This window comes from Cyanistes caeruleus, chromosome 2 (assembly GCF_971803275.1).
Source record: "Cyanistes caeruleus chromosome 2, bCyaCae1.hap1.1, whole genome shotgun sequence".
Classification (NCBI taxonomy): Eukaryota; Metazoa; Chordata; class Aves; order Passeriformes; family Paridae; genus Cyanistes; species Cyanistes caeruleus.
The window spans coordinates 14,983,055-15,007,431 of record NC_141702.1 but is presented as its reverse complement, the minus strand read 5'-3'; the positions used below and the strand labels follow the sequence as shown (position 1 = coordinate 15,007,431).

At 43.2% G+C, this 24,377-nt stretch overlaps 1 protein-coding gene and 1 long non-coding RNA gene across 4 annotated transcripts in view; one reads left to right on the top strand and one right to left on the bottom strand.

Annotated features, from left to right (window-relative positions):
• Window positions 1-24,377, top strand: part of HPCAL1 (hippocalcin like 1) — a 64,525-nt gene that overhangs the window by 5,225 nt on the left and 34,923 nt on the right. For 2 of the 3 annotated variants that reach the window (XM_086875877.1, XM_086875878.1), the window contains one exon: window positions 10,723-10,769. The exons of the other annotated variant lie outside the window; for it this stretch is intronic. The gene's annotated coding sequence lies outside the window, so the exon portion shown is untranslated. The remainder of the gene's footprint in view (window positions 1-10,722; window positions 10,770-24,377) is intronic. 3 annotated transcript variants of the gene reach the window in all.
• LOC111925953 (uncharacterized) lies at window positions 21,812-22,801 on the bottom strand. The gene is made up of 3 exons (XR_002862597.2): window positions 22,616-22,801; window positions 22,453-22,506; window positions 21,812-21,992 (listed from the first exon to the last, which is right to left on the bottom strand). It is a non-coding gene; the product is annotated as an uncharacterized LOC111925953 (long non-coding RNA).

The following is a 24,377-nucleotide window of genomic DNA, read 5'->3' as shown; positions in this document are numbered from 1 at the left end:
CTAATTTAGCAGGCAAATTTTGTTTCTCCAAACACAATCACTTTCTCTTTCTTAAAACTTATCTGGGGAGAAGCAGACTTTGCTTTGTAGAGCAGTTTGGGGCTGCTGGATGAAAGCTGCTTGTGTGTGAGAGGAGAGTGGGAGTTGCATGGGAAGATGTTGTGGATGCACAGCCATTAGCACCAACTTTGATTATGAAACGTGTGTTCAAAAAATAAAAGCAACTATATACTTCACAGTGTTTAGGAAAGGGCCTGACATCTAACAGAGAAGCAACATCTGTTCAATATGTTAGAAGACACCTGAAAACCTGTATTTCCCTCGCCAGAGCTGAAGGGAAGGCAGCAGCTTGAAACGTGGGCTTGGGAGCAGGGGCCTGGCAGGAGCTGCCTGGCCAGTGGGTATCACAGGCAGCTGCCTTTCATCGTCCTGTGTGGAGGGATCAAAGCACTGGCCTGGAACAAGCTGGGGTTTCTGCTTTTCCTTCTAGCTTCCAATTCAAGATTCTTTTTCAACAGTCAATACCCCCGTGTCTTGTGCCATCTCTCTGATCTCCCCTCCGTGGTGTCCACCCTCCTAAAGCTCTTGTACTGAAAGAGCTGGAGCCGCTGTACATGGTAGGGTGGAAAGAAAGGGGGGGTCAGCGTATAAGCCCTCCATGGTTAGTCACCACGATTTTTACTGGGCTGAGTTCTATTGCTCTTGAGCTCATGTATGGCAGCTTTGCTTCAGAGGGGTTCTGGGAGGCTTCCCAGAAAATGGGTGCTCCTGTGCCTAAGATTTTATTAAAGGAGGCACTTATACCAAGTAAAACGTGGGTTGGAAACACAGATATTTGACAGCTGTGGAATCACATGTGTTTCTGAAAGTCAGAATCATTTAAATGGGAATGAGCTAGGCTTGTGTCTAGCCTCTCTAGTGGCTTTGTGCAATGAACCCTGGATGGCTGCATCCAGGTGGAGGATGGCAGTCCAGGGCTACCCCTGATGTAAGAAGCCTGATTTCCCCAAACCCCATGGCAAATTATTTCCCTTGCCTTAGGCATGATGTGAAGCAAACTGGCTGAAATCTGTTGTGTGAGACTTTTTCATTTCAGGTGGTTCCCCTGCTCATTGGCTGAGGATGGTTCAGTGGGTGCTGCACCCTCAGTGATGGCTGAAGCCCCTTCTCTGATGTCAAGGGTTTGGTCACTGCATGTGCTTGTCCCCCAGGGAACACAGTGTGAGCCTGAGGTGCTGTGACAAACTGGCAGCACCCCAGGAGCAGCAGCTCTGCCAGGACCAGTCAGAGTTTCTTCTAGGGTTATCAGAAGATGCATCAAAAGATAATTTATTTTTTTTTTAATGGAAATTAGATTTCATTCCAGCTGAGGGTAATTGAAGTGGTGGTAATGGTCTGAAAGTAAATGAGATTCAGCTCGGTAGACTGCAGCCACAACTCTCTGTTCTGCTTGTGTCACGCTTCTTAAAATGGCATTTGTTCCTAAATCTGGCCCTAAAGCTCTGTTACAAAGAGAGTGTTTGTCTCGGGAGATAGGAAAAAATCACGCTTTAATTTTAATTCATTCTCTAGCCCTCGTCTCCCATCTCCTTAAGGATTCCCTGAACCTGCAGGCTGAATTTCCCAGCCAGGTTTGTCCCCATGGGAAGCCTCCTGACCCTGGTGGGATTTGCAAGGGAGCAGAGTCTGTCTTATCTTATTCAGATGGAACAGCCCTCCAAAGCAGCTTGCAGTTTCAGGCTGAATAATCTGTGACTCCAGCAATGCTTCTCTGCCACTCACAAAGAAGAGAAGAATCTTTGCAGGGAAAAATTCCATTGCTGACACCTGCTGAGGTACCACTGGACTGTCCAGAGTGGAGGATGGATGCAATAGCTGAGCCTGTCACTGGGGGATCTCCCCGTCCCTCTTCTGACAAAATGTCTTGGTAAACACAGGGTTTGTCAGATCTGATCTGCTCAGTCACACCAACTGTGATTTCTCTTCTCTCGGATCTCCTGGTATCTGACTCTGTCTTTCGTGGCCCCTGCTGGGGGCTGTTGGCAGGCTGTTCACATGGTGTGTGCTGTAGCTTCCCAGAAGTCCTGTCCCTTAAGTGAGGCAAGCTGTTCTGAACTGATAGCACCAGCAACAGCTGAATTTACTGAGTGCTTGCTTTTATGGGTGTCATTCAGAAGGTACAGTTTGGAAATGAAGGTGCACTTGCTGGCCATATCCAGAGCTCTTATTTGTTGCAGGACATATTCAAGGGTGATCTTCTTCAGCATTTGGCTGAGCCATCACGTTCCAGGCAGCAGGGGCTTCACAGCCTGGTGTTGGTTAATTCCATTTGTGTTGGGGCATTTTCAATTAGCTGTGCTGAGCTTTGTTTTCAGATGCTTGATGCCCACTGCTGGTGCCAGGGTCTTCTACCTATGACTAAAAGGTTTGATGGCATTTTATGCTTGGTGGGGAGACACGTTTCTAAGAAAAATGCTCTGTACTGCTTGCTCAGTTCCAGGAAAGCATTGCAAAAGCATTTTGGTGGAAGTTTGATATTCTTAAGCTGTATGCATGCAAAAGTCCAGGCTGACTATTGAATATTAATGGCTCCTCAAGGGTTTGTGAGAAGTGTGCCTTGAGGTGGAGTAGCCTTAGACAGAAAGACGAGCTGTGGGTGGCATGAGGGGTTCAATGCTGCGGCTGCTGTTTTCCACACGAGCACACTCCCTGTGTCATGCCCGGTGTTTGAATGCAGTGAGGATGAGGAAGATGTGCAGGTGCTGGGGCAGAGCAGTGCCACAGGCTGAGCTACTCAAGGCCAGCCACCACTGCCACCTCTCTCTGTGACCTTGATGTCCCTGTGCCAGCTCCCGTGTCCCTGGCCGCAGGCTGTGGCTGCTGTGCCGTGGGGCTTTGCAGGCTGCCAGTTTGTCACTGCTTGTCTCCTCTCCTCCCCCTTCTCACTCCGCTGCTCACATCAAGCCAAGGAGATGCCAGGCTCCTGCTCATGATACCAACCTCCATTTAAGCCCATTTCTTAGCTGGTAGTCAGAAGTAGGTGAAAGGAGAGGGGAAAATCCCTGACTGGAGTAGCAACAGTGACAGGTTGCAAAGATGTCAAGGTGGTCACCGTCAAACTTCTCCAGGAGCTTGGCTTCTCGCAGGTCATGGTCCCACTGAGTAAAAAGACAAGGGGACTTCCAGCATTGTCACTCAGGTGTCCCTGTGGCTCCTGAGGAGGAGTTTGCCCAGCTGTGCTCCAAACCAGTCCTGCTGCTGGCTGAACCCATCTACACGTGCCCTGGCTGTGCTGGGACAGTCTGTGCCAAAGTAAACTCTGGGCTGCAGGAAAGCTGTCTGTGAGGAAGTGTCAGCATGTCCTGGCAGAGCAGGGAAGACCCTTCAGCTTAAAAACAAGTCTTTGTCACCTGAGGTTGATATTTTACAGCCTATGAAGCCATGACCGATGTGTGCTGGAAGTTTTGTGCTTAACATTACTTTTCCAGCTTTCTGGAGGTTAACAAGACACTAGTGCATCTGGTTTTTGCTTTGCTTCCAAGGTGGTTTTCCCCTTATAAAGATGAGAGTGTGTAGATTTTTTTTAATGAATAAATGATCTGCCCAGGAGCACTAGTTTGTGATAATTTAAATGCAGCTGCATATTTTGTAGCTTCAGTGTGGTTTTACGTAGCATAAAAGAGCCTCAATATGCAGAGAGGATTAAGGTTATGTGAGGCGCCTTGGCACTGCCATAACAGCTTATATCACTATAATTTGGTTTTTGAATTAATTCAGGCTTCATTCAGTCCTTGGAAAGTTTTCGAACTGTTTCAACTACTGATCTCTTATATCCCTCCATCTGGTATCTTAGCCAATATAAATTACATTCTCTTGTAATAAAAGGCAGTTGACACTAGGTCCTGCGTAGCTGCTTAGCAAATCTTATTTTAGCAGATACCTCCCTTCCCGTGACCTTCCTCATTCATTATATCACTCCAGAATCTTTATTGTGTAACTTGATTGTGATGTTTAGTTTAGAGCATCCTGTGAAGCAGGGAAATGCAACTGAAAAGGAGGCTAAAAAGAGGAAGAGAGAAGCTTCCTGGCCAATGAATGTGTAATTGCACAATTTAGTTAATTGTATTGGAAAAAAGTTTAAGAGGAAATAGGGTAAATAACTGGCACTGTTCTGTCCCCAACTGCATGTACCCTGTTTGGCTGTAGGCTGACTGCAAGTGTACAAGTCAGACCAGGCAGTATGTGGCATTTGTCAATAGTTTTTCTGGGGAAAAAAATCCCAACATCTAAACACCTCTGTGATTCAGTCAGGGAAGTCAGGAGGGATGGGAGCCAAAACTGACATATAATGAAGAAATGCAATCTGGAAATTTGGGTTGGGGAAATTGCTTCTGCCTCCACCAAGATGAATCTGTAGTGGATGAAGTAGCCCATGATGTATTTCACGAAAGGCCTGGTTGGCATTCAGGTTTCTCCTTTGCACAAGCTTCTTCTGGCTTCTGTTGATTTCCCTGCTGTTTCCCTGAATCTGGCAGGGATCACTGCTTGTTATGATAACATCACTCAGAGAAAAGATTCTTGTGCAGAAGGCTTCAGGCTGTCAATGGTTTAACTACCACGTTGCAGCAGTGTTCAATAAATAAACCTTTGGGAATTCTCAGAATGGGGTTTTTGGAGGTGTAGAACAACAGTTACTCACTGCAAACCTAAGCTACTAATGTAGGGCCTACCTTTTTGGAGTCTGCTCCAAGTGTTTCTGTGCTGTAAGGAGAGCTCCAGTGCAGCAGATATGCATTCAACATGTATAGGGCAGCATGGAACATTTTCTAAAATCCCACAGGAAAAGTCTAAGGCAATAGATGTGTTCAATTGGTGGAATTTCTGTGGCTTCTGTGAGCTCAGCTCTGATGTCTCACAGCTAAGGTGTGATGTTCCTGCTTGGGCAGGGGTGTAAGTCACAGCCTTCCAGACAAAGATGTTGGTCTCTTACTCACTTGGAGAGTTTTGTTTAAGCTCCCAGGTGAATATCTTCTTGTGCTCTCAAGGACTTGTTGACTTACCTGATAGACCGATTGCCAAGGGAAACTGAAGGAAACAAGGCAGAAATGATACCACCATCCCTGCAACACCCAGTAGACCCACAGTCCTTTGTTTTAAGCTGTTTTTGCTGGGGTTTTTTGTTGAAACCAATTGTTTTATTGTTTGGTTGGTTTTTTTAACGGTACAATATGAGGTAACCATTTTAAACTGAAGGAAGGTTGATTTAGACTAGATGTAAGGAGCAGGTTTTTTACCATGGACACAGGTTGTTCAGAGAGGTGATAAATGCCCCATCTCTGGGAACATTCAAGGTGAGGTTGGAGGGCATTCTGAGCAACCTGATCTAGTTGAAGATGTCCTTTTTTGTTGCAGGGGTGTTTGACTGTATCACCTTTAAAGGTGCCTTCCAACCCAAGCTATTCTATGATTCTACATCCATAATTCTTGGTTCTTTCTTCGCTGCTCAGGAGTGGACCTGGCTTTGCATTTCACTTCACTGTTACGGGTTAAATTCACCAACCGGTGTCAGGGTGGCTTTGTGAACAGATGTAAGTACCAGTGATACAGCAAAAGGCTTCAGGTTGCAAAAATTTATGTTGGAAGATTGTGTAAGTAAACCGCAGAAGGAAAACCCCGGAGGCAGAGAGCTGGCAGGACTTGGACACCTGCTAAAAACCTGCAGGCTGCTTTACAGCAAGTGAAATCAAAGCAGCCTGGGAGCCTGTTGATACTGTTCAGTCAATAGGTGTAGAAGGTGTTCCAAATAAGCAATACATGGCCTCTGAGGAATGTTTTGAACTCCTCCCTGTTGCTGTTTCCTGACGCTGTCAGTGCTTGGTGTTTCCTCCATGCTCTGGCCTTATTACTATTATTGTATTACTGAGGATGTTGCAAGCACATTGCTCAGGTGAGATGGTAATGGAGAGGTGTCACTAGAGGAATCTGAGGCAGAAAAAGCAGTTCATGCTGTGGACAGAGCATTAATCTCTCTCAGCGTCTCAGGTGATGTACAGTCAGGTGTTTCTGCACTGCAGCCACAGCGGGGTATCAAAAAGAACATTTGAATTAGCTTGTGCCTTAGTCAGTGTCTTATTCCCTAATTATAGCACCCTGGAGGTCAGGAAGGGCTGGAAAGCCTGCCCAGGAGCCTACACTGGGCTGCAATGGCATCTGTGCTCTCTTGAGCCAGGTTGGCAGTGCTCTTGGGGAGTGACTGTCCTTTGATGGTCAGAGTGAACTGACCAACAGCTCTGCTGCAATGCAGGGGCCAAGAGGGCTCTGTTTCTGCCAGGGAGTTAATTTCCTGGCATTGTGGCTTCTCAAGGTGGGCTCCAGGCATGGTGGCCTTCTGGGCATGGTGTGAAAGATGGGGAGGAGAAGGGGGTGATACGTGAGTCTGCATTAGAGGAAGGGGTGAGTGGGCACATTCCAGAGCAGCTGGTCAGCCAGCACAAGTGCTGGCATGGCTGCATGTGCTGTCTGGATGCATCCACAAGCATGTGCAGAAAGTGAACAGCCAAAGCTGAGGTGTAGTGGTGGGTGATGAGTGAGCTGGCTGGGGGGGACTGGAGGGAAGTTAGAGCAAAATAGAACAGTTCAGTTGTAAAGATCCTACGATGATCACTGAGCCCAACTGCAAAGCAGGTGACAAGTCAATTAGCTCTTGGCTGTCCATGGAGTATTGGAAGGGAATGGCAAAACTGTGTGTCCTAAAAGCCTTCATCGGTTTACAATTGCAAGAAAAGGTTAAAAAACCCCACCCCATATTTATAAAATAGCAGAGTCTACTTGAAAAAGAAATTGCAAATAAGGGACTGCAGAGACCTAACGTAGTCCAGGGAGTATCTCTGCTGCTGCATGCGGCGTTTGCAGGCAGGTCACGCCTTCCACAAACGTGGCAATGTTAGTAACAGTATTGATTTGTCTTAATGCAGTTATGAAAGCTGAACCTCAGAGGTGTGGGAGGGCCTTATGGGTATTTGGCATCAAGATTGATGAAGGATAGTATCAGCCAAAGGGGAGCAAATGGAAGCTAGACCAGGGTAGGGTAAAATAGTGACCAATACAGGAAGAAAAGTGCCCACAGCTCTTGAGGTTTCTCCATTGAATAGAAAGAAATTTGCTTAAAATGTAATGCCTATGACTCAAAGTAAAGGAATGGGGTTAAAATCACTTTGAAAAACAAGGCAAAAGAAAAGGTGACTGCATTGTCTTTGGTGCAAGCCAAGGCCTGTCCAGGGATTCTGCAGGATGTGGCAGAGCTGCAAGGCCTGTGGGGCAGCAGGGGTGGGTGATATCTGACCCCTCAGAGAGAATTTTACCCCTGTCAGATCAAAACATGTTCTGAAAAAATAATTTGTCACCTTGGTTTCTCAGGTCTCTCAATTAAGCTCTGTTTGTAAGGAGGATCTTTACACATGGTTATTTGGAGCAGTCATCTTCTTAAGCTTTTTGCTAGCAGCTCTGAAAATAGTAGACTGATGCACTCAGCTCTTCCTGCCCAGCCTCCAAAAGTTTATGACATCTCTTCCTTTAATTCTGCTTTGTAATTGAATTTCTGCTATGAGTTTCTTCTGCTAATTCATTTATAGCATACTTTTAATTGTCAGCGAATTTGAATACTGCATGGACTGTAAACATAGAAATTAATGTGTGCTATCTAGTTACCCTCTACTCCTGCAGATTTTATATGATTTCAGACATCCCTGAAAGTTTTTTGGGATGCCAAAATCCAGCATCTGGACTGTGAAATTCCATTTACTTCGAGCATGTAAATATGGACAAATAATATTGCACTATTTGGCTTGTTGGATGAGGAAAGTACAACAATTTTGTAGCAGCAACACAGAAGAGAAAATAGTTTGTGGGTTGTGTTTCCTATTTTGCCATCAACCAAGTTCAGTCCTTATCTTGTTTACCCATTGGGGTTCGTTTGTTTTGCAGCTTGGAGAAATAACATCCATCACTCTGCAAGATAAGGATACTAAGTATCTATCATAAAAAGATGTTGAATCTAAAATGATTTGCTTAAATGTTTTTGTGTCTGCCAGGTTGTAACACTTATGAGTGCCTGCACAGGGATCTCAAGAGTTACAGAAAATTTCATGGTAACAGAAAATTGATTGGAAGTTACTTCCTGGGAGCAGAACACTGGTGTAATTAACACCTGCACTGACGAGGGAAGCTACCAGGATGAAGTAAGAACAGTCATTTAGTAGGCACACACTTAAGGAGCTTTCTCTTTGTCTTTATTTTTCCTTCCAGGCTCTTTGGGCCTTAGGGAAGTTTGTTTGAAACTTCTCCCCAGATGATGGGATGGTGCATGTGGGAAGGTTGGTCTTCAGTACAAGCTATTCAAGCAGCATCACTCACCAGTGATCAGGGGAGAGGACACCTTCAGGGGATGACTGGTGGTCCCATGGCAGGGCAGAATACTCTGATCTCACTTCTGTGACACTTGTTTTGTTCTTGTGATTTGCAGAAGGAGCTGCATTTCAGCTGGCTGCTTGACTTCTTTTCAATTTCTTCTTGGTGATTACTTCTGAAAACCTGCGGAGAATTTGTGAGGTTTCCATAACAATCAAAAAGCAAAATATATAGTGCTGAATTTTTTAAAAGGAGCAGGTGGAATTGCAGTACAGTCACTCTGACTTCTATGACAGTGTTTTTTTCCTGGAAGTTAATAAATTATTTCCCACCTGGTCATCTTCTGGGTGCTTATGAGTAACAGTTATCATGGGTTAGTTTGGAACAAATAATGTCAGACATCCTAATTACTCTCTGGAGCAGGCTAACAGATCCTGTAGATAGAAAAAAAGCAAATTATATGATTTACTCCAATCCTAGTTAAGTATTTGGTGATGTTTTGATATTCATGGAAAAAAACTAAGGAAAAGAAATGTTATTGAAACTTATGGATACTGCAATATAAGTGTGCTGACCATGATCCAGAGAGCTTCTGTGTGTGATCAAGGTCAGAAGTAGTGTTGGGTGAGGATTTCCAAAAGCTGACCCTACGGTATGGGTCATTGTTATTGATGCATTTGATAAAATGCTGGTTCAAACTTAACAAGTAGCACCAAACTAGGGGATGTTACAAGTACTTGGGGGGAGAAAGTAATTTGATTTTCAAGTAGCTTTGAACAGAACCATAAGATGACCTTGGAGGGTCCATCATTCTCACCAAAAGGCTTTAGTGTGGGCTTGCATTTATCTCTGGTGAATGGTTGTCTGTACAGAATACTCAGGGGTGGCTAGAGGGCCTCCACTGAAAAGTGTTCTGGGGTCCTGGTGGGTCATAGATCGCTTTTCCAGCATCATCCTGCCCCAACAGCAGCGGACACATGCTTCCATAAACAGGGGGATGGACTTTGTGTCCAGTATTGGATCTCCTGGTGCTTTGGTATTGCTGGAGTACTAAAGCCTGCATGGGGAACTACACATGACAGAAGATGTAAAAAAAGAGAAAAAGGCCAGCAAGGGTCTGAATGACAGGACTCAAGAGGAAAGTTGTGAAGGAATAAGGGTGTTTGGTCTTGAGAGAAGGTGTAGGATTGGCACAAAGAGTTTACACTGTCAGCAAACAGCAGCAGCTTGATGTAACGGGAGAAATATAAAACCCTATATCTGTAGGGGTTAGGGCCAGTGGAAGTGAATGTGAGTGGCGTCATGAAAATCAGTAATTCCTGCTTGTGGGGGTGGTGAAGTGTCAAAGGAGACTGTTGGGAGGATTTGTCTGGGATGTCTGTGGCTGGTGTTTGGCACTGGGCAGACCACACGTCCGTGTCAGGTGTGGGCTGGAGGCACCTGGGAGCTAAACACGGTGGGATTTTGTTTGCAGAAGTTACAGGGTTACTGGGTCAGACAGGGATCTGGGAGAAAAGAAGTTGGTGTATGGGGCTGAAGAAGATAAATTCTTCCCAGCTGAGTTTGGCCCTGGTGGTGGGGGAAAATTATGGTCAGCTCTGTGAGAGAGGGAATCAGAGCAAGTCACTTGCTTTCGATTTTCTAATCCACAGATTTTGAGAGATTAGGAATCATGGGAGAAGGTGAACCTTGCTCCTGGTGCTCTTATCTGTGACTCTTTAAAGGCTGATGAACCCTCAGCATTCAGAGCTGACAGATGCTGATGGGATACAAATTATTCTTTTTCCTTGAGAAACATGCTTAGTGAAAGAAAAGTGATTTCTAACCTTTCAGAACAATGCTTAGTGGCTGCAGTAAACTTGGAACTGGCTCTAATTTTTTGTTTATTTTGTTCCCTTTTTTTATATCTAGGTGTAGCAATATTCTGTGGTATGAGTCAAGCAAACCTTCTGAATCTGAACTTGATACTTGCTTATTTTGAAAGATGACATTTTACAAAAAAAAATATTTAAAGTAGGAAGGGTGATTTCAACAGATTATTGAATATCATAAGAATTTGCTGTCTGAATTCAAGACAAATCTGTGCATTTTTCAATATGGAAATGTTTATTTTTTTAGGACAAATAAAATGCAAATGCACAACAAAGCTGTTTCCCATTGTATGATAAGAACTGGAGGAGAGTTTTTTGCATGTTTAGACTATTTCTGTTTGTTTTTTTTTAAACTAGGAATGGTAGCTTTTACAGGAAAATTAAGATTGTCACTTAGAGAAAAGCTGTAATGTAAAGCATGTTTGGTTTGTGTCTTCTCTTCCAGGTAATCAAGCCCTGTGAACTTTCTCATAAGAGATTCCAAAATAGGTGGTGAGTACTTTGCAGAGCCTGCTCCTTTCAAGCCATTCTTTAATTTAGCAATAGTAAAACTGAATGAGATGTAGAAAATGCAAGCTTTGGATTTTTTACCAAAAAAGTATTTTTTTGGTTCTGCATTGAGTGCAGAAGTTTGCATTTGCTGAGTTAATGGCATGCTTTAATTTTAAAGCTGGCAGGGCTAATCTTTGAGCAGGGGTTTGTTGTCAAAATGTTAAGCTTTGCACTTAATAATAACCTTTGCACTAAAAATAATTTCCTATGGTTGGATAAGTGAACTGTTACATTTTAAAAAATACTTGACTTTAGGGAAAATCTGTACAAATTATGCTGTATTTCTCACTAAAATCCTACACATCCCACTAGGGCTGTGTTTTCTCTGTCAGAAAGCAACCTTAAGATTTTTTTTCCCTTCTGTTCTGTCCAGAGTGTTAATCTAAAGGAATGCAACTTCCACAGAGTTAAATGAGCTGTACAACCCATGCTAATCTCTGCCGCATGTGACTGATTTTGTTCTGCCTGCACCCAAGGCTTCCATGTATTTCATTTGTATGCACTTCATTAGGTTCTTATTTGTGAGTAAGTGAAACATTAAATCAGTCAAGAGCTGCAGGAGGATGAGATTGCCAAGAACTGCCAATGTGGTGCCATTGCAGGTGCAAAGCCACCTCTTATGCTGATGTCAATCAGTGCAATTTCTTTTCCCCTGCTGGAGCTGGTCTCTCCAATGGTGCCAGTTGAGACTCTGCTCTCTAACACCCTTTGCTGTTTGTTTTTGTTGTTTCTAGAGAAATACATACTCTGTTTCCTTTTTCAATTCTAGATTTCTTTCCCATGAGATTAACCAAATTATATAATTACCCATTAATTCCTCAGGAAGTTCATTCTTTCGTTGCATTTCCCTGGTGCACAGGATACGAGCTATTAGAGCTCTTGTGTGCTCAGACTGGCTAATGAACTGTGGTGGAGTGCCCCAGACCTCTAATGGACTTCTCTGTCTTCCAAATCTCTGTATTTCCCATAGATCAGGTGCCTTTTGATACATATGGTCCCAGGGTCTGTAGAGGTGAAATGTGGCCATCTGCACTGCTAATTTCTCAGGGCAGGGGAGGATGATGGAGTTTGGTGTGTCTGTCAACCTCAATATGTGTTCACTGTGCTAGAAAATGGTTACTTCATATTTATAAGGGGCTTACTTGACACCCCCTAAATGTATATGTCATCAGCTACATCTTCCATCAATGAAATCATCCCTTTCTTAGTAAGCTGTCTTATCCTTATTTTCTGTATTGAGGCTTATGCTCCTAAAACTTGAGTTTTACAAGCCCAAGTCACAAATCCCATGTGCCTTTCACCAAAATGCTCCCATAAGCAGTAGCTTATGAACCCCTCCTCTTCCCCAGCCCTGCAGCTTGGATGGGATCTGTGTTGTAAACCTGCAGGGTTTGTATTGCTAATTTCTGCATAGGGACCTGAATATTCAGTGGATCTTTTTTGAGAGGTTGAAAAATGAAATAAAATCCTCTGAGGATTTTGAGAGGACTATGAGATGGATGTTACTGTGTAATATCATGTGTGTAAAATCCAGGTAATTTTAAACTGTCTCTTTTAATTGTACTTAAAATTGGATTTTCTAGTTTTCTTGTTTCAGGTAACACCTGAACAGTGTATAAGTGAAAAACCAGTTGTTGATACTCTAGACTGTTTTTTAATATGTCTTTCTCCTGAGTAGTCTCTTTGGGTAGTGCTTTGAAAAGTTCCCGTGGTCTTTTGGCGGAGCTTGGGCTCCTGATGCACTTTTGCTAACAGAGATAAAAGTTATTGGGTGTTCGTACATCACATTTTTTGATGCTTTAATGGTCTATATTCATCACCTTTTCAAGTTCAGGTGTGTCCATGATTTCAGTTTGGGAATTTATATGATCTATACCAGAAGAAGTTACCTCTCCAGGGTGTAACTGGAGCTGCTGTGTGGAGCCTTACACTGGTCTGGCTGCATCAGTTCATGTTTAATGTGTAGTAAGAGACAGACTTGAAGGCAGATCAGTGCTGAGCTGATGGGCATTTTCCAAAATGTAAAGTGTGGCCAATGGCACATAGATGGCTTCAGAACAAGGTATGAAACTGAAATGTGTATGGACATGCCTGAAGGTAGCTTGAATTTTACCCCAGCAACGCTCTCTGCAAGCGAGGGTGCTGGCCATGGAAGGGGGCAGTTGGCATTTGGATGCTCTCCTGCTGGGATACCACAGGGTCTGATGCAGCAAGCTGCTTACCTGTGTTTCTGCCTGTAAGCACATAAGCAGCTCTGGGCAGGGGAGACCAGGGAGCCAGACACATGATGGGAGATGCACCCGTCAAGGCCACCCTGCACAGGACACCTGAATGGACAGCTGGGTCAGGGGCCCCGTGCCTTGGCGTGTTTCAGGGCGCTGCTGGGGTGACTGTGCTGAGAGGTTGGAGCTGGGATGTGGTCTGGAGGGCTGTCTCTGCCCCAGGTGCAGTGCAGGGGGGCTGTGGTGGTGGCATTGCTGTTCTAGAAGAGCACATAAGTGGCTGTGGCCTGTGGCCAGGAAAGGCAGAGGATGAGACGTGAGATGGTGTGAACATCATTTCAGAAACTGCCTGTTGCTTGCTTGGACATGGGGCTCTGAGTCTGGAACAACACTCCTCGCTTCTCTGGTCCATAGCTGGTGTGTTTGATGCAACATGAAAGTGAAACTTTTTGCAGCCAGACTGACAGATCTGTCCTACCAAACTGGCTTTGAGATACATTCTATTTTTAAACTGAAAGCTGAGTTGAAACCTCTGTAGCCTTTGTGTTTGTGGGAAGGAGGGTCCCCTTGAATGGGAGGTTGCAAGAAGTTTTGGAGGGGTGAACTTCTGAACATATCTCAGGATCACCTGTGGCAGGACATGGAAATCAGGAAATGTTCTTGCCATTGGTGTTGAGAAATTTGTTGGAAATATGCTGTGTGTTCTGTGCACAGAGCAAGGCCATGGGCATCTCCCCATGACCTGGCTCTGGCCATCACTAGAATATCCCCCTTCCCAAAATCCCCGCATCCTTGAGTCCTGGTGCCTTTCAGCTTGGTTCTGCCTCTACTGCCCTTCAGCCTTCTCTATAACCCACCTGTGTCCCCATATCCAGGGTCTGATGGGATCAACCTTCCTGTGATCATTCAGGCTCTGCAGGAAGAAAAATCCCCAGCAGCAGTGCCAGGCTGAGCACCAGGGCAGGGAGGGAGAAGGAAGCAGGCAAGATAAGTGGGAATTTGAGGCTGTTTTCTCCTCCCCCTGGGCATCATCTGCACTACAGCCTTGAAAATCTGCCTTGTTTCAGAACTAAAACTCAAGTCCTCTTGGGGAAAGGGAGACCTTTTGGTTCTGTTAACTTCTCCTGTTTCCTTTCCCTGCTGTCTGGAGGGAGCTGTGGGGGCCACATATCTGCCATACATAAAACTATACCTGGGTACAGGGAGGGGAGATGGAAGTGCAATTAGCTGGAAATTGTGTCTTAAAAAAGAACAAATGGGAAGCATAATAGCAAATGAAGTACCTTTTGTGAGTAGCTTATGTAACAAAGTAATTGAAAATAATTCATTATGGTTTAACGTGTCTTTAATCAAAGCTTCCAATTTTTTCCTTAACCGCCTTTAAAAATAGTTCTTTGAGTCTTTGGCTTTTACATTCTTATGATAAATAGGTTTTACTGATGTGTCCTCTGTTGGGACTTTTCTATGTTGTACTGCATTTTGCTTTCCATATACACTGTTTGCTCATTCAAGGATGTTAAGAAAAAAACCCAGAATGACTGTGCAACACTGCTGTTCAGCTGTGTTTGTTTTATGAATGAATTTTCTGCATGAGTCCTCACAGGTTTTGGGATTGCTCACTTTTCAAAAACTTCTAAAATTCAGACTTTTTCCTTAATTCTTTACTGTGATGGGGGAAAAGCTAAAGCAGGCTTTCCTTCTAAAAAACTAAACTCTTAGCCAAGATTTCCAAGCTGGAAGATAGTGGGGCTCTATAATTGCCCTGTTTTCAACATTGTGCTCCCCCAAACAGCACCTGCCTTGTCCATTTTGCAAAGATGTTGCTGTATAGCATGAAAAAGGAGTGACTCCTAATGCAAGTATCTCGTGTTGATTCACTGCTATACGACAGTTCATCCCCTAAGAGTGTGGGATTACAAAGCATTATCATGCTCAGATTGACTCAGGTAGTACTATTTTTATTTAAGCTGTATTAAGGTATCGTTGTGAATCTTTGGTCTTGCAGCATGGGTGTAATACGATTTACTATTTTTATAAAAAAATCAACATGTCTGTACAAATCCTGTCCATGGCAAGAGCTGCAAAGATTAGTCATGAACTCAACACCTTTTTTCCCTCCCTCTCCTCTACAGTGAGCTGTTACATTTTTAATTTTCCTGTGACCTCCATCATGTTGGCCAGGCTCGGAATAAAATAAGGTGGTGCCTTGTCTTATGGTCAGGGGCTTGATACTTACTGGGAGAAGCTTTGGTGAAAGAGGGAGCAAGGTTTGGGGACGTTCAGTGGAGCTACCTGGGCAGTCATCAAGGGAATACAGTGGGTTTCACCCACCTGAAGCCTTGAGGACCCTTCTAATTCAAGAAAATGAGACCTGCCATGATCAGCAGCAGTTCTGTTTGTCCACCTTGCTGGCTTTTATATCAGGCTCCACCAGTCTTAATTTAAAAGAATGGTAATTTGGAGTGTATCTTTACCTTGCTCAGCTCCTCCTCATTACCCTTCAGCAGCTTGGTACCGTGGCAAAGATAAACATGCATCCTAGGGTTGAGGTTGGTGAAGGGATGCAGTCAGAAACATTTACAGACAGCATGTCTGTCCAGCTGCATGCCTGCAGGGTGGATAGACTGCAGCCACTGGGGAAGGGAAAAAATCCTGGCCTTTCTTGAAAAGGGAATGCAGTGAGATGAGGTGTAATTTTCCTCAACTGGGGCAAATATGAAGGTGATCAAAATAAGTTCCTTTGCAATGGGTCTGAGTGGGGTTACTACTAAAAGTCACAATGGTTTGCAAAAGATGATGGGTGCAAAAACTTCTTCACCACATTGCTCTGGTGATCTAGGAATTGCATAGCAGATTTACAGCAGCCCAGGGAATGTTTCCCATAAGCTACTTGGGTGCAGCTCCCTTTCTGGGGAACTCAATAGAATGGATATTGCCACTCCTGGACTTCCCACCTCCAGGATTCACTGGGATGGGGGCTGCTCCAGGGCAGGGACTGCAGCACTGTCTCTTGAGGGAGAGTTTTTAGGAGTCTTTCTGGCCTTCATCAGCGTTTGGAAGGAGAGGTGATTGAGAGAGAGGCTGAATGTGGGCATCCTCCTGGGCTCTGTATCTTGGGACAGCCTGGCTGGTGAGCAGCTTAATTGCTGTAACTGGCTTATGGCACCCAAAGGCAGCAGGAAGCAGCCGTGGCTGTCTAGAGTGTGGTCTGCAGTTGTGTGAGTATGAGCATACAGAGAGACAGAAAGAGCATTTCCATCCCCATCAACCCTTCATTTGAAATGAAGGAGACATTTAATATGGGGGTTTTTACAGCACTCTCCTTATTTACCAGGAATGCAGAATAACATTAAATTACTGCTTGATTACTACCTTAAATAGAAAAAACCCCTGGATGCTCCACATTTTGGTGTGGGCAGCACAGCACGCCCAGAGAGTGGAGGAGGAGATGCTGTGGGTTTGCCAGCACAGGTCCATGGCCAGGTTCTTGCACAGTCCTGTTCCCTGCTGACCACGAGCTCTTGCAGTAGGTGTGGAAATCAGCTGGTGAAGTTTGGTCTCCATTATACCATTTAGGCTAGAGGAACGTAAAGTGCCAGTTTTGCCCTCACAAAATATATGGATAATTTTGACATAGGGTGCACATTGCCTTGTTAATGGTTTTGTTTGGCAGGCTTCATTTGGGAATTTTATGGGAGAAGGGAGTTCCCCCAACACCACCAAGTGTTGCATGTACATCTGCTGACATGTCCAGACATTGCTCTCCTCCTGCATGGTGTTCTGGTGAAGTTCCAGCAGAGCATCAGCGGGGTTGATGGGTTGCAAACTTTTTTGTGTGAACAAGGAGAGTGTCAGCTTAGCCAGGCAGTTTTGTTTCCTTCTCCCTATGCATTTGGTATTCATAAATATCACCATCGTTCTACCATAAAATCTGGTCTCTTAGCAGTCAAAATCCCAGTTGTTCCTTTCCAGAGAGCTGACATGAATTCCCAGGAAAAGCAGACATGGCCATCAGTCCCTTGCCTAGATTTTGTTGTTGTCTGGAAAGAAGCATTGGGATATGCAGCTGGACTAGATGAGCACTCTGGGTCTTTTTCCAACTGAACTACTTCGTTCTGTTTAAGTGCAGACAGGGTTGGAGAGCTTTAAGAAGACTGGGCTGTAGCTCCCAGCTGTAGCTGTGTTCCTGCTTTAATGCAGGAGTGGTGGGAGAGATTTTCTTTGCTAGGTGCTTGCTGGCTGGCTATCCTACACCCTAAAGCCTGAGAATTCATTATCTCAATATTGAATTCATCAGTAAATTGAGTGTAGTAAATCTGTTACAGTAAAAATGAAGCAGATTAAACTACTGAATTTTTCATTCCACCAAAAAAATTGTATTTGGCCTTCATTGAATTTCAAAGGGAATATAATTTGTCATTTAATGAAAATTACACAGGCAAAATAATTAAGGAAAATGTTATTTTTTTGTAATTTGGGGAGGAAGTTTCATTTTAGGTATTTACCATCAATAAATTATTTTGTGGCACATCAGTATTAAGACATATGTCCTTATGGGTGTATATCATGTCTCATTGCTTGTAATTTACCATGACTGCCTATTTGTCAGAATAGTCAATTATCTAGTTCTGATAATTTATATTGGAACCACTAAGGCAGGTTGTTTATAAGTAATTTTTTTTTCTAGGTAAAAATACCTTCTCTCTGGATGATAACGAAATATATTAACACTGCAACAAGGAGCACAGTAGATAGGTGTGTTAATAGAAATGCCTGAAAATATAAACTTGAGAATGTAAAATCTGTGCTGACTGGTTTCAGAATATGGCAGGAATACCTTCCCTGAGTTTTCATGTGTTTTCTAAATGTTTTGAATCTGAAGAAAACAGCTTTTTTCTTTTGGTTGGTTATTTTTTTTAAGTTTGACCATGTAGAGTTCATAGACTCAGCTCCTCAGTCACTGAGTGAGATAAGAGGATTGAATGGTCCCTGTTCTCCACTATAAAAAGAGTGGGTGGTGAATTTACCTGCAAAGTGGCAGCTGAGTGGAGGTATTATACAAGATAGCAGGTGCAAAATTAATTTCACAGCAGGTAGGTACTGAATAATGTGTTTTGTGTGGTACCTGGGAAATGACTTCAGAGTGTCCTCCTGAATCAGTGAGTTTTAAAGATCATAGCTTGGGAGTCTAGGAAAAAAGGCTCAGTTCTGCAGGTTATCTGGCCCTTCAGTTGTTTCCAGATGTTTAACAACTCTGTGGTAGTGTTCCCCTCCAGCCACATTTTCTCTGCACCCTGGACAAAGTGTTACTTAGTAAGAGAGTGGGCCTTATCGTGCTTTCCCCCGCTTCTGAATCCTTCCCATGACAATAAAGAATATCTAAACAAATGCAAAAGTTTCTTTTATTTCTCATTGCATCTCAAACATTCTTCTCCCAAGCTCTGCAACCCCAGCTGTGGATGATGATGTCTCTGCCTGGACAGCCAGGCCTCCTGGGGGAATTGAGCAGCATCCACCTCCATGACAGCACCCACGCAGAACACAGGGTTTGTTATGGCTAAACACAAGTCAAAACTTGTAAGAAGTGCTTTAATAATAGGAATATCAGCAGACCCCTGAGTATAATGCTGCTGCTGTATGCTTTCATAAATCTAAGGTTTAGGGATGACAGTTACGATGCATGGCATTGGGAGTATGTGAAACAGCAGTCATTAAACAAAAATGGGCTTTTAAACTAATGACAGCTTCCTAAATGGCTTTGCAGTGAAACAGATTCCCTGAGGCTACCATTCTTCAAATAATACAGGTCCTATTGACTTTAAAAAAAAAGCAGGAAAATATTTTGTTTTCATGCTGTAGTACTGCTTTCCCATTCATCCCAAAGGTCAAGCTGTGAAGCATTTGCTAGGCTTTAAACTGGAGGTGTTAGAAAATAATGAATGGCAATATTTCCACCAATTCATTCACTGCTATTCCCCTGAATTAAGCCAGGTGCAATACCAGGGATTCACACCTGTTCCAAGATGGGCTTAGAAGTGAGTATGGGGACACTTTTCTCCATCTAAATTCAGCTTAGTGTTTTATCCAGTGGGTAGTCCTGCACAATATCTCTGTTATACAGAATTTTATCCAAATGTCTTTGTCATAACCTCTTCCAACTCCTGCTAGTTTAAAATTACATACAATAAAGCATCATGTTGCTTTATCTCCTTTGAGGACATTGTTCCCAGCCTAAAGCCAAAGGCTTAAAGATGCATGTTTTGCCTTTTCCTTCAAGCCAGATGTCCCAACAGACAATGGCTATTCATATCTGAAATGCATTGGCCAGTTTCCTTGAAGACACATTTTAAGCAGGTTGATGGTTGCAGAGGACCAACCTATTCTCAGTCAATCACTTCTACATCTTTTTAACTTTTGCTTTCCCCCTGCCCAAGTTTGGTTTCTTCCAGAAATTGCTTGTTTGGCTTCTGTCTTCCCATCCTCTCATTCTTTACCTTTATCAGAACTCATGGGTTTTTTGTTCCTCCTTTTTATTACCAGGAACAGAGGAGAGGACAGAATAACCCAGACTGTGAAAGGATGTCAAACAGCAGAATTTGGTTGTTTTGTATCATATCTCTTCATACCATATACAACTTGGAGTTCACTTCTTACTCTATAAATTCAGCTTCAGCCTGGGGCTGGCCTTGCTTGCTGAATAACTCCAGATAATTCCAGTTTTTTATAAAGCACGCAGTTCCACTACAAACGTATGTGAAATCTGTTGAGAGCAGTCATATTTCACTTTTCCCTGTCATGAGAGGGCAGTTAAAGCTGAATGTTGAAGTGCTCTCTGATGTTTCTTGGAGCCCTGCAAGACTGAGCAGAGGTTAGGAAGTATGGGATGGAGGGTGGGCCAGAGGTCTCCTGACAAGTCAGGGATGTTGAGTGCAGCTTTCAGAACCTGACAGATTCTCTTGCAAACATCACCAGAAATCCTGTTTCTCTGCAGGCTTTGGTGCTCCTGGGAGACCTGGATAATTCACTGTTCTTTCCACCACTTGTTTGCCTCCCTAGTCTGTCCTAAGCAAAAATGTGCTTTCTGTGGGCAGTTTTTCTTGGAAGAAGAAGGGCTGTCTAGTTATGGTGACTTCAGCCATATTCTCCTCTTCCTAGGGCATCACACTCTCTTCTTCCTAGTGAGTATGTTTGAGTTGGGAGAGAAGAGTGGAAGAAGAAGAGCTATATTAACTAAAATATGAACATTTGAACAGATGGCTGACCTCTGTAACACCAAGAACTGTTTAATTTTAGAAATTTGCAGGCTGTTTCAAGTTTGTCATGCTCCTTACAACCATCTGAGCATAGATGCACAACGATTTATTAGCCTACCGCAAAGCTTTTTGTCTTGTTTAATTTCCCTGCTGCTTGAAGCACTGAGCTTTAGGTTGAATAAGCAAGATCCTGGATCATCAATGGGACTGGCTCCCTTTGTGACAACTTCCTTTAAACCACTGAAGGCTGAGAGAGAAGAGATGCTCCCAGTCATGGTAGAAAGAACTCAGCTCCTCTGTTTTTCTCACTTCCCCAGCATGCTCAGCCCTAGCTCAGACGGGCCATGGAACAGTTAATTGTGGGCAGGGAGGAGACAGATGATCATCCTGCCCCAAATCACTTAAACGCCTTAGGAGTCTACCCTTGCCTGTCTGAACGAGCCAACTAATCTTTCAGTGAGCTGCACAAGCGAGCACTGAGTTATATATGGTACAAAGGGAGAGATGACACAAAATGACCAAATTCCCCTATCCTACCTCTACCACAGCAAAAACTGTGCATCCTTTGCTTGCTTAATAGTAGAAGAACATTACTGTTCGAAGAAAATTGTTTCTGGCTATGGGGGGTTCTTGTCCTCTGGAGGCTTTTTGGTCAGGGTTGCATATCTTTTGAAAACAAGTGGTATAGAGTGGTGGCTGGGTGCCAAAATTCTTGGAGAAATTATTTGAATGAAAAGGTGTTAGACTAGATCAGTGCTTCTCAATGCTTTTTATGAGATTGCAGTGAATACCCAAGAACTGTGCTTAAGGCACTTGTGTGGCAATTTGAAAGAGCAGTATCTTCATGGTGACCACACCTATAGTCTTTGCTGCTGTCCTGGGAACCTGCTGGGATGAGTGATGCCAAGAGTCCCATCTGGGATTCAGTGAGTCAACATTGGAGGAATAACTGTGAAGGACTTGAAAAATATCTTTATAAGGAGTGTACCATGTTGGTCCACCAAAAAGTGAAAGAAAAAATCAATCTGTATCAGTGCAGCATGTATTTTTTTATAGACATCTGGCTTATCACTGTGTTGGCTCTTAATTACTGCTGATGCTTCTGAAGGCTATGCAGTTGGAGATGGAATGTGGCTGGCCCAGAGTCAGGGCACAGCAGCTTTTATTGGGGCCACTTGGAGACAGGCCATCTGCAAAATATATTTTTTTTTCCCTTGGTTGTCTTCTCTAAATAAAAATGTGATGCTGTGAAAATGTCCATTGCATTCTATTCCTACACTCCACCAAAGTTGCCATTTTCTGACAAATTGTTTTTGAAAGTTGTATTTTGCAAATGTCTGTTTACTCGATTACTCTCCTATCATTGCTGCTTATCCATGAAGCCCAGATCTCTTTGCATGCAAGCCCAGCTGTGTCTCAGCTCAGAGTATTCTTTAAAGTGTAGTTGCTTTATGCTCATTTGGTTTATTTTTTAGCTCCCTTCCTTCAGCAGTGGAGGAACTGCAGGTACCTCACCTCTGATGGAGGCAACCCCAGTACTGCAGAGCCGAGTTGGAGAAGGTGTGACGGTCGCGTGGTCGGGGTTCCTTGCTCACCCCTGATGTTGGGGCTTCAGTGCCCTTGGCAGCCCGTAGCTATTACACAGGAGTTTAACAGGGATTAGCTTTGCAGGAGTGAGTGTCTTCTGCCTGCAGAAAAACAAGTGAAGGTCCTGTTGGCTTAGGTCTGCAGTCAACAAAGGAGACTTGGAGACTTCATCATTACCTTCAACAAAATTGTCTTGTCAGGAGAAGACTTGGAAGAAGTAGTTTTTTCTTTTTCTCCTTTTCTCCTTTCTTCTTTTTCTTTTTTTTCTTTTTCTTTTTTTTTTTTTTTTTTTTTTTCCCTTAGCCTTGGTGCCCTCTCTAAACTTAGCTGCTTGGGACACTGGGTTTTGTTTTAGTAATAAAATAGTCCTTCATCATAGAGCTCTATTCAATACTGTGATTCAAATTCATTCAGATTCATTCAAATCAGTGGAGAAAAAGCAATAGTTCCTGTGTGACACTGATTTTATAGCTTTTTTTTTTTTTAAAACTGATAAACTTAAGGCTTTCCCTGAAAAAAAGTGAGCTTAAGCAAATCATAGCATGTTTTCCCCATAGTTACATGCAATTGTGATGTAATCCAGCTTTGGCCATCCTTGCCTAGCAGTGGGTGTTTCTGGAGAAAAGTAGAGAACAGAGACTGTAGTTAGAAAAGCAAATGCAATTACAAGAGCAAACAGTTGTTTATATTCTATAAAATTGGTACTCATTGCTCTCAGATTCACCTTCCTTGCCTTAAGGTTTTCTCATTAGAAGCAGTTTCTGTAAATATCATCTCTTCCTTTCCCCTTGGAGAGATCTCAAAGAGCTGGGCTGGAATTAGTGTCTCAGTAATCAATAAATCCTAATCTACATGATGGGTTGTTTTTTTTCCCTTTAAGTTGGTTCTTTCTGTACTGGAGAAAACATGTCTAAAGCAAATGTAAAATGAAAAAGGGTTAAATTTGCCTTGACTCACTGTTACTATATGTGCTTACAATTTTCAGTATGAATGTCTTCCAAAACAATTATAGTTATTGCAAGGTTGACAACTAAATGATTAATCTACTACCAGACAGCCAGTGCAGTAGTGTCTTTGAAACAATTTTTAAGCCTTTTCCCTGCTGTTCTTTCCCTGCAAGTCAGATTTAATGATGAGACACTGGCCATAAAATAAATTGTGATGTGTGGCCTGCTTCTTTTTCAGTCTTTTTTCTTTACTTGAGCACTGGGCTTCTGTCTTGCATTGAAAAGTGTGCAATGAAAGGATCTGATGTCTGCCCTGAGCCAGAACATCCAGTCTTGTATTTCATTTGAGGCATATGCTTAAATTATCTAGGGGTTGGCTGGATTTATTTGTGCACTTAAGTGCAAGTGCATGCTTAATCCAGGTGAATAACGGCACTTGAAAGGTTTTGTTGATGGGAAGTCACAAGTGTTTTGCTTTGTGCTAGTGGTGTAGGTGCACAGCATGTGAAAATATTCATGTTGGTCTTCTCATTGTCTGGAGCAGTCATTGTAATGGGAATCTCTGCTTATATTCTGGTTTTCTTCTCAAGCCTCTGCTTTTGGCTATGTTGTGTAGAGGAAGAACTTTTCATGCTTAGTTAAGGAGCTGAATCTGCAGCTGAATTTGGGGACGTGACTAAACACTGTAAAATCCAATAGTTTGTGAGAGAAAAGGCAAGACCACAGAAAAGATTCCTGTTTGGTTCTTCATGAGTTCTACAAACTTGTACATTTTTAACTATTTTACAGCTACAAGTCTTAACACTATATTGTGCTGCATTGAGACAACTGACTCAGTGGAACCCTCCAACATCTGTTGATGCCTATGTGCTAGTTCTGGTTTTAATTGTCCTGTTGTTTGAAGAGATGTCCTCAAATGTGACCTGAGGTCAGAGGTGAAGCTGTTCCTCATTACTCTGAATAGCAATGATACATTTGGTTCTACACCCCGTTGAGCCAGCTTGGAGCCCATGAGCAGCGGTGGAGCTGGGTGTAAGTCATGGAGTTACTCACAGCTTCTTAACCTTTTCCTTAAGTTGTTTTGGTTAATTATACAATGCAATAATAATTCTGGACAATAATAGGTTTGCTTCTCTGGCCCGTGTGATGCCAGTTCTGTTGTGGAGGTTTTGCATTTAGCTCTCAATAAACATCAGGCACAAAGCCAGTTGCTGTGTGCATGATTGACCACGACTTGATGAAGCTTTAGCACATTTTGTCTGCATTTGGAAATATTTTCTTGACCCTTAAAGACAACTCTGTGCTATGACAATGACACTTTCATTGGAGAACGAGAAAATTTTGCAAATGGCTCCTACTGCCCACTTTTACAGTCCCAGCTTTCTCAGGTACATGAATCACCTTTTTTAATTCCATAGAGTGGAAGAAACAGTCATGAAGTGCTTATAAACTATGTAGTTTCCATTTGCTCAGTATGATAAAGTTTGGGAGTGAGCTCTGGGGAGATATCTGTGATATGTTAAGGTTATTCAGAGCAAA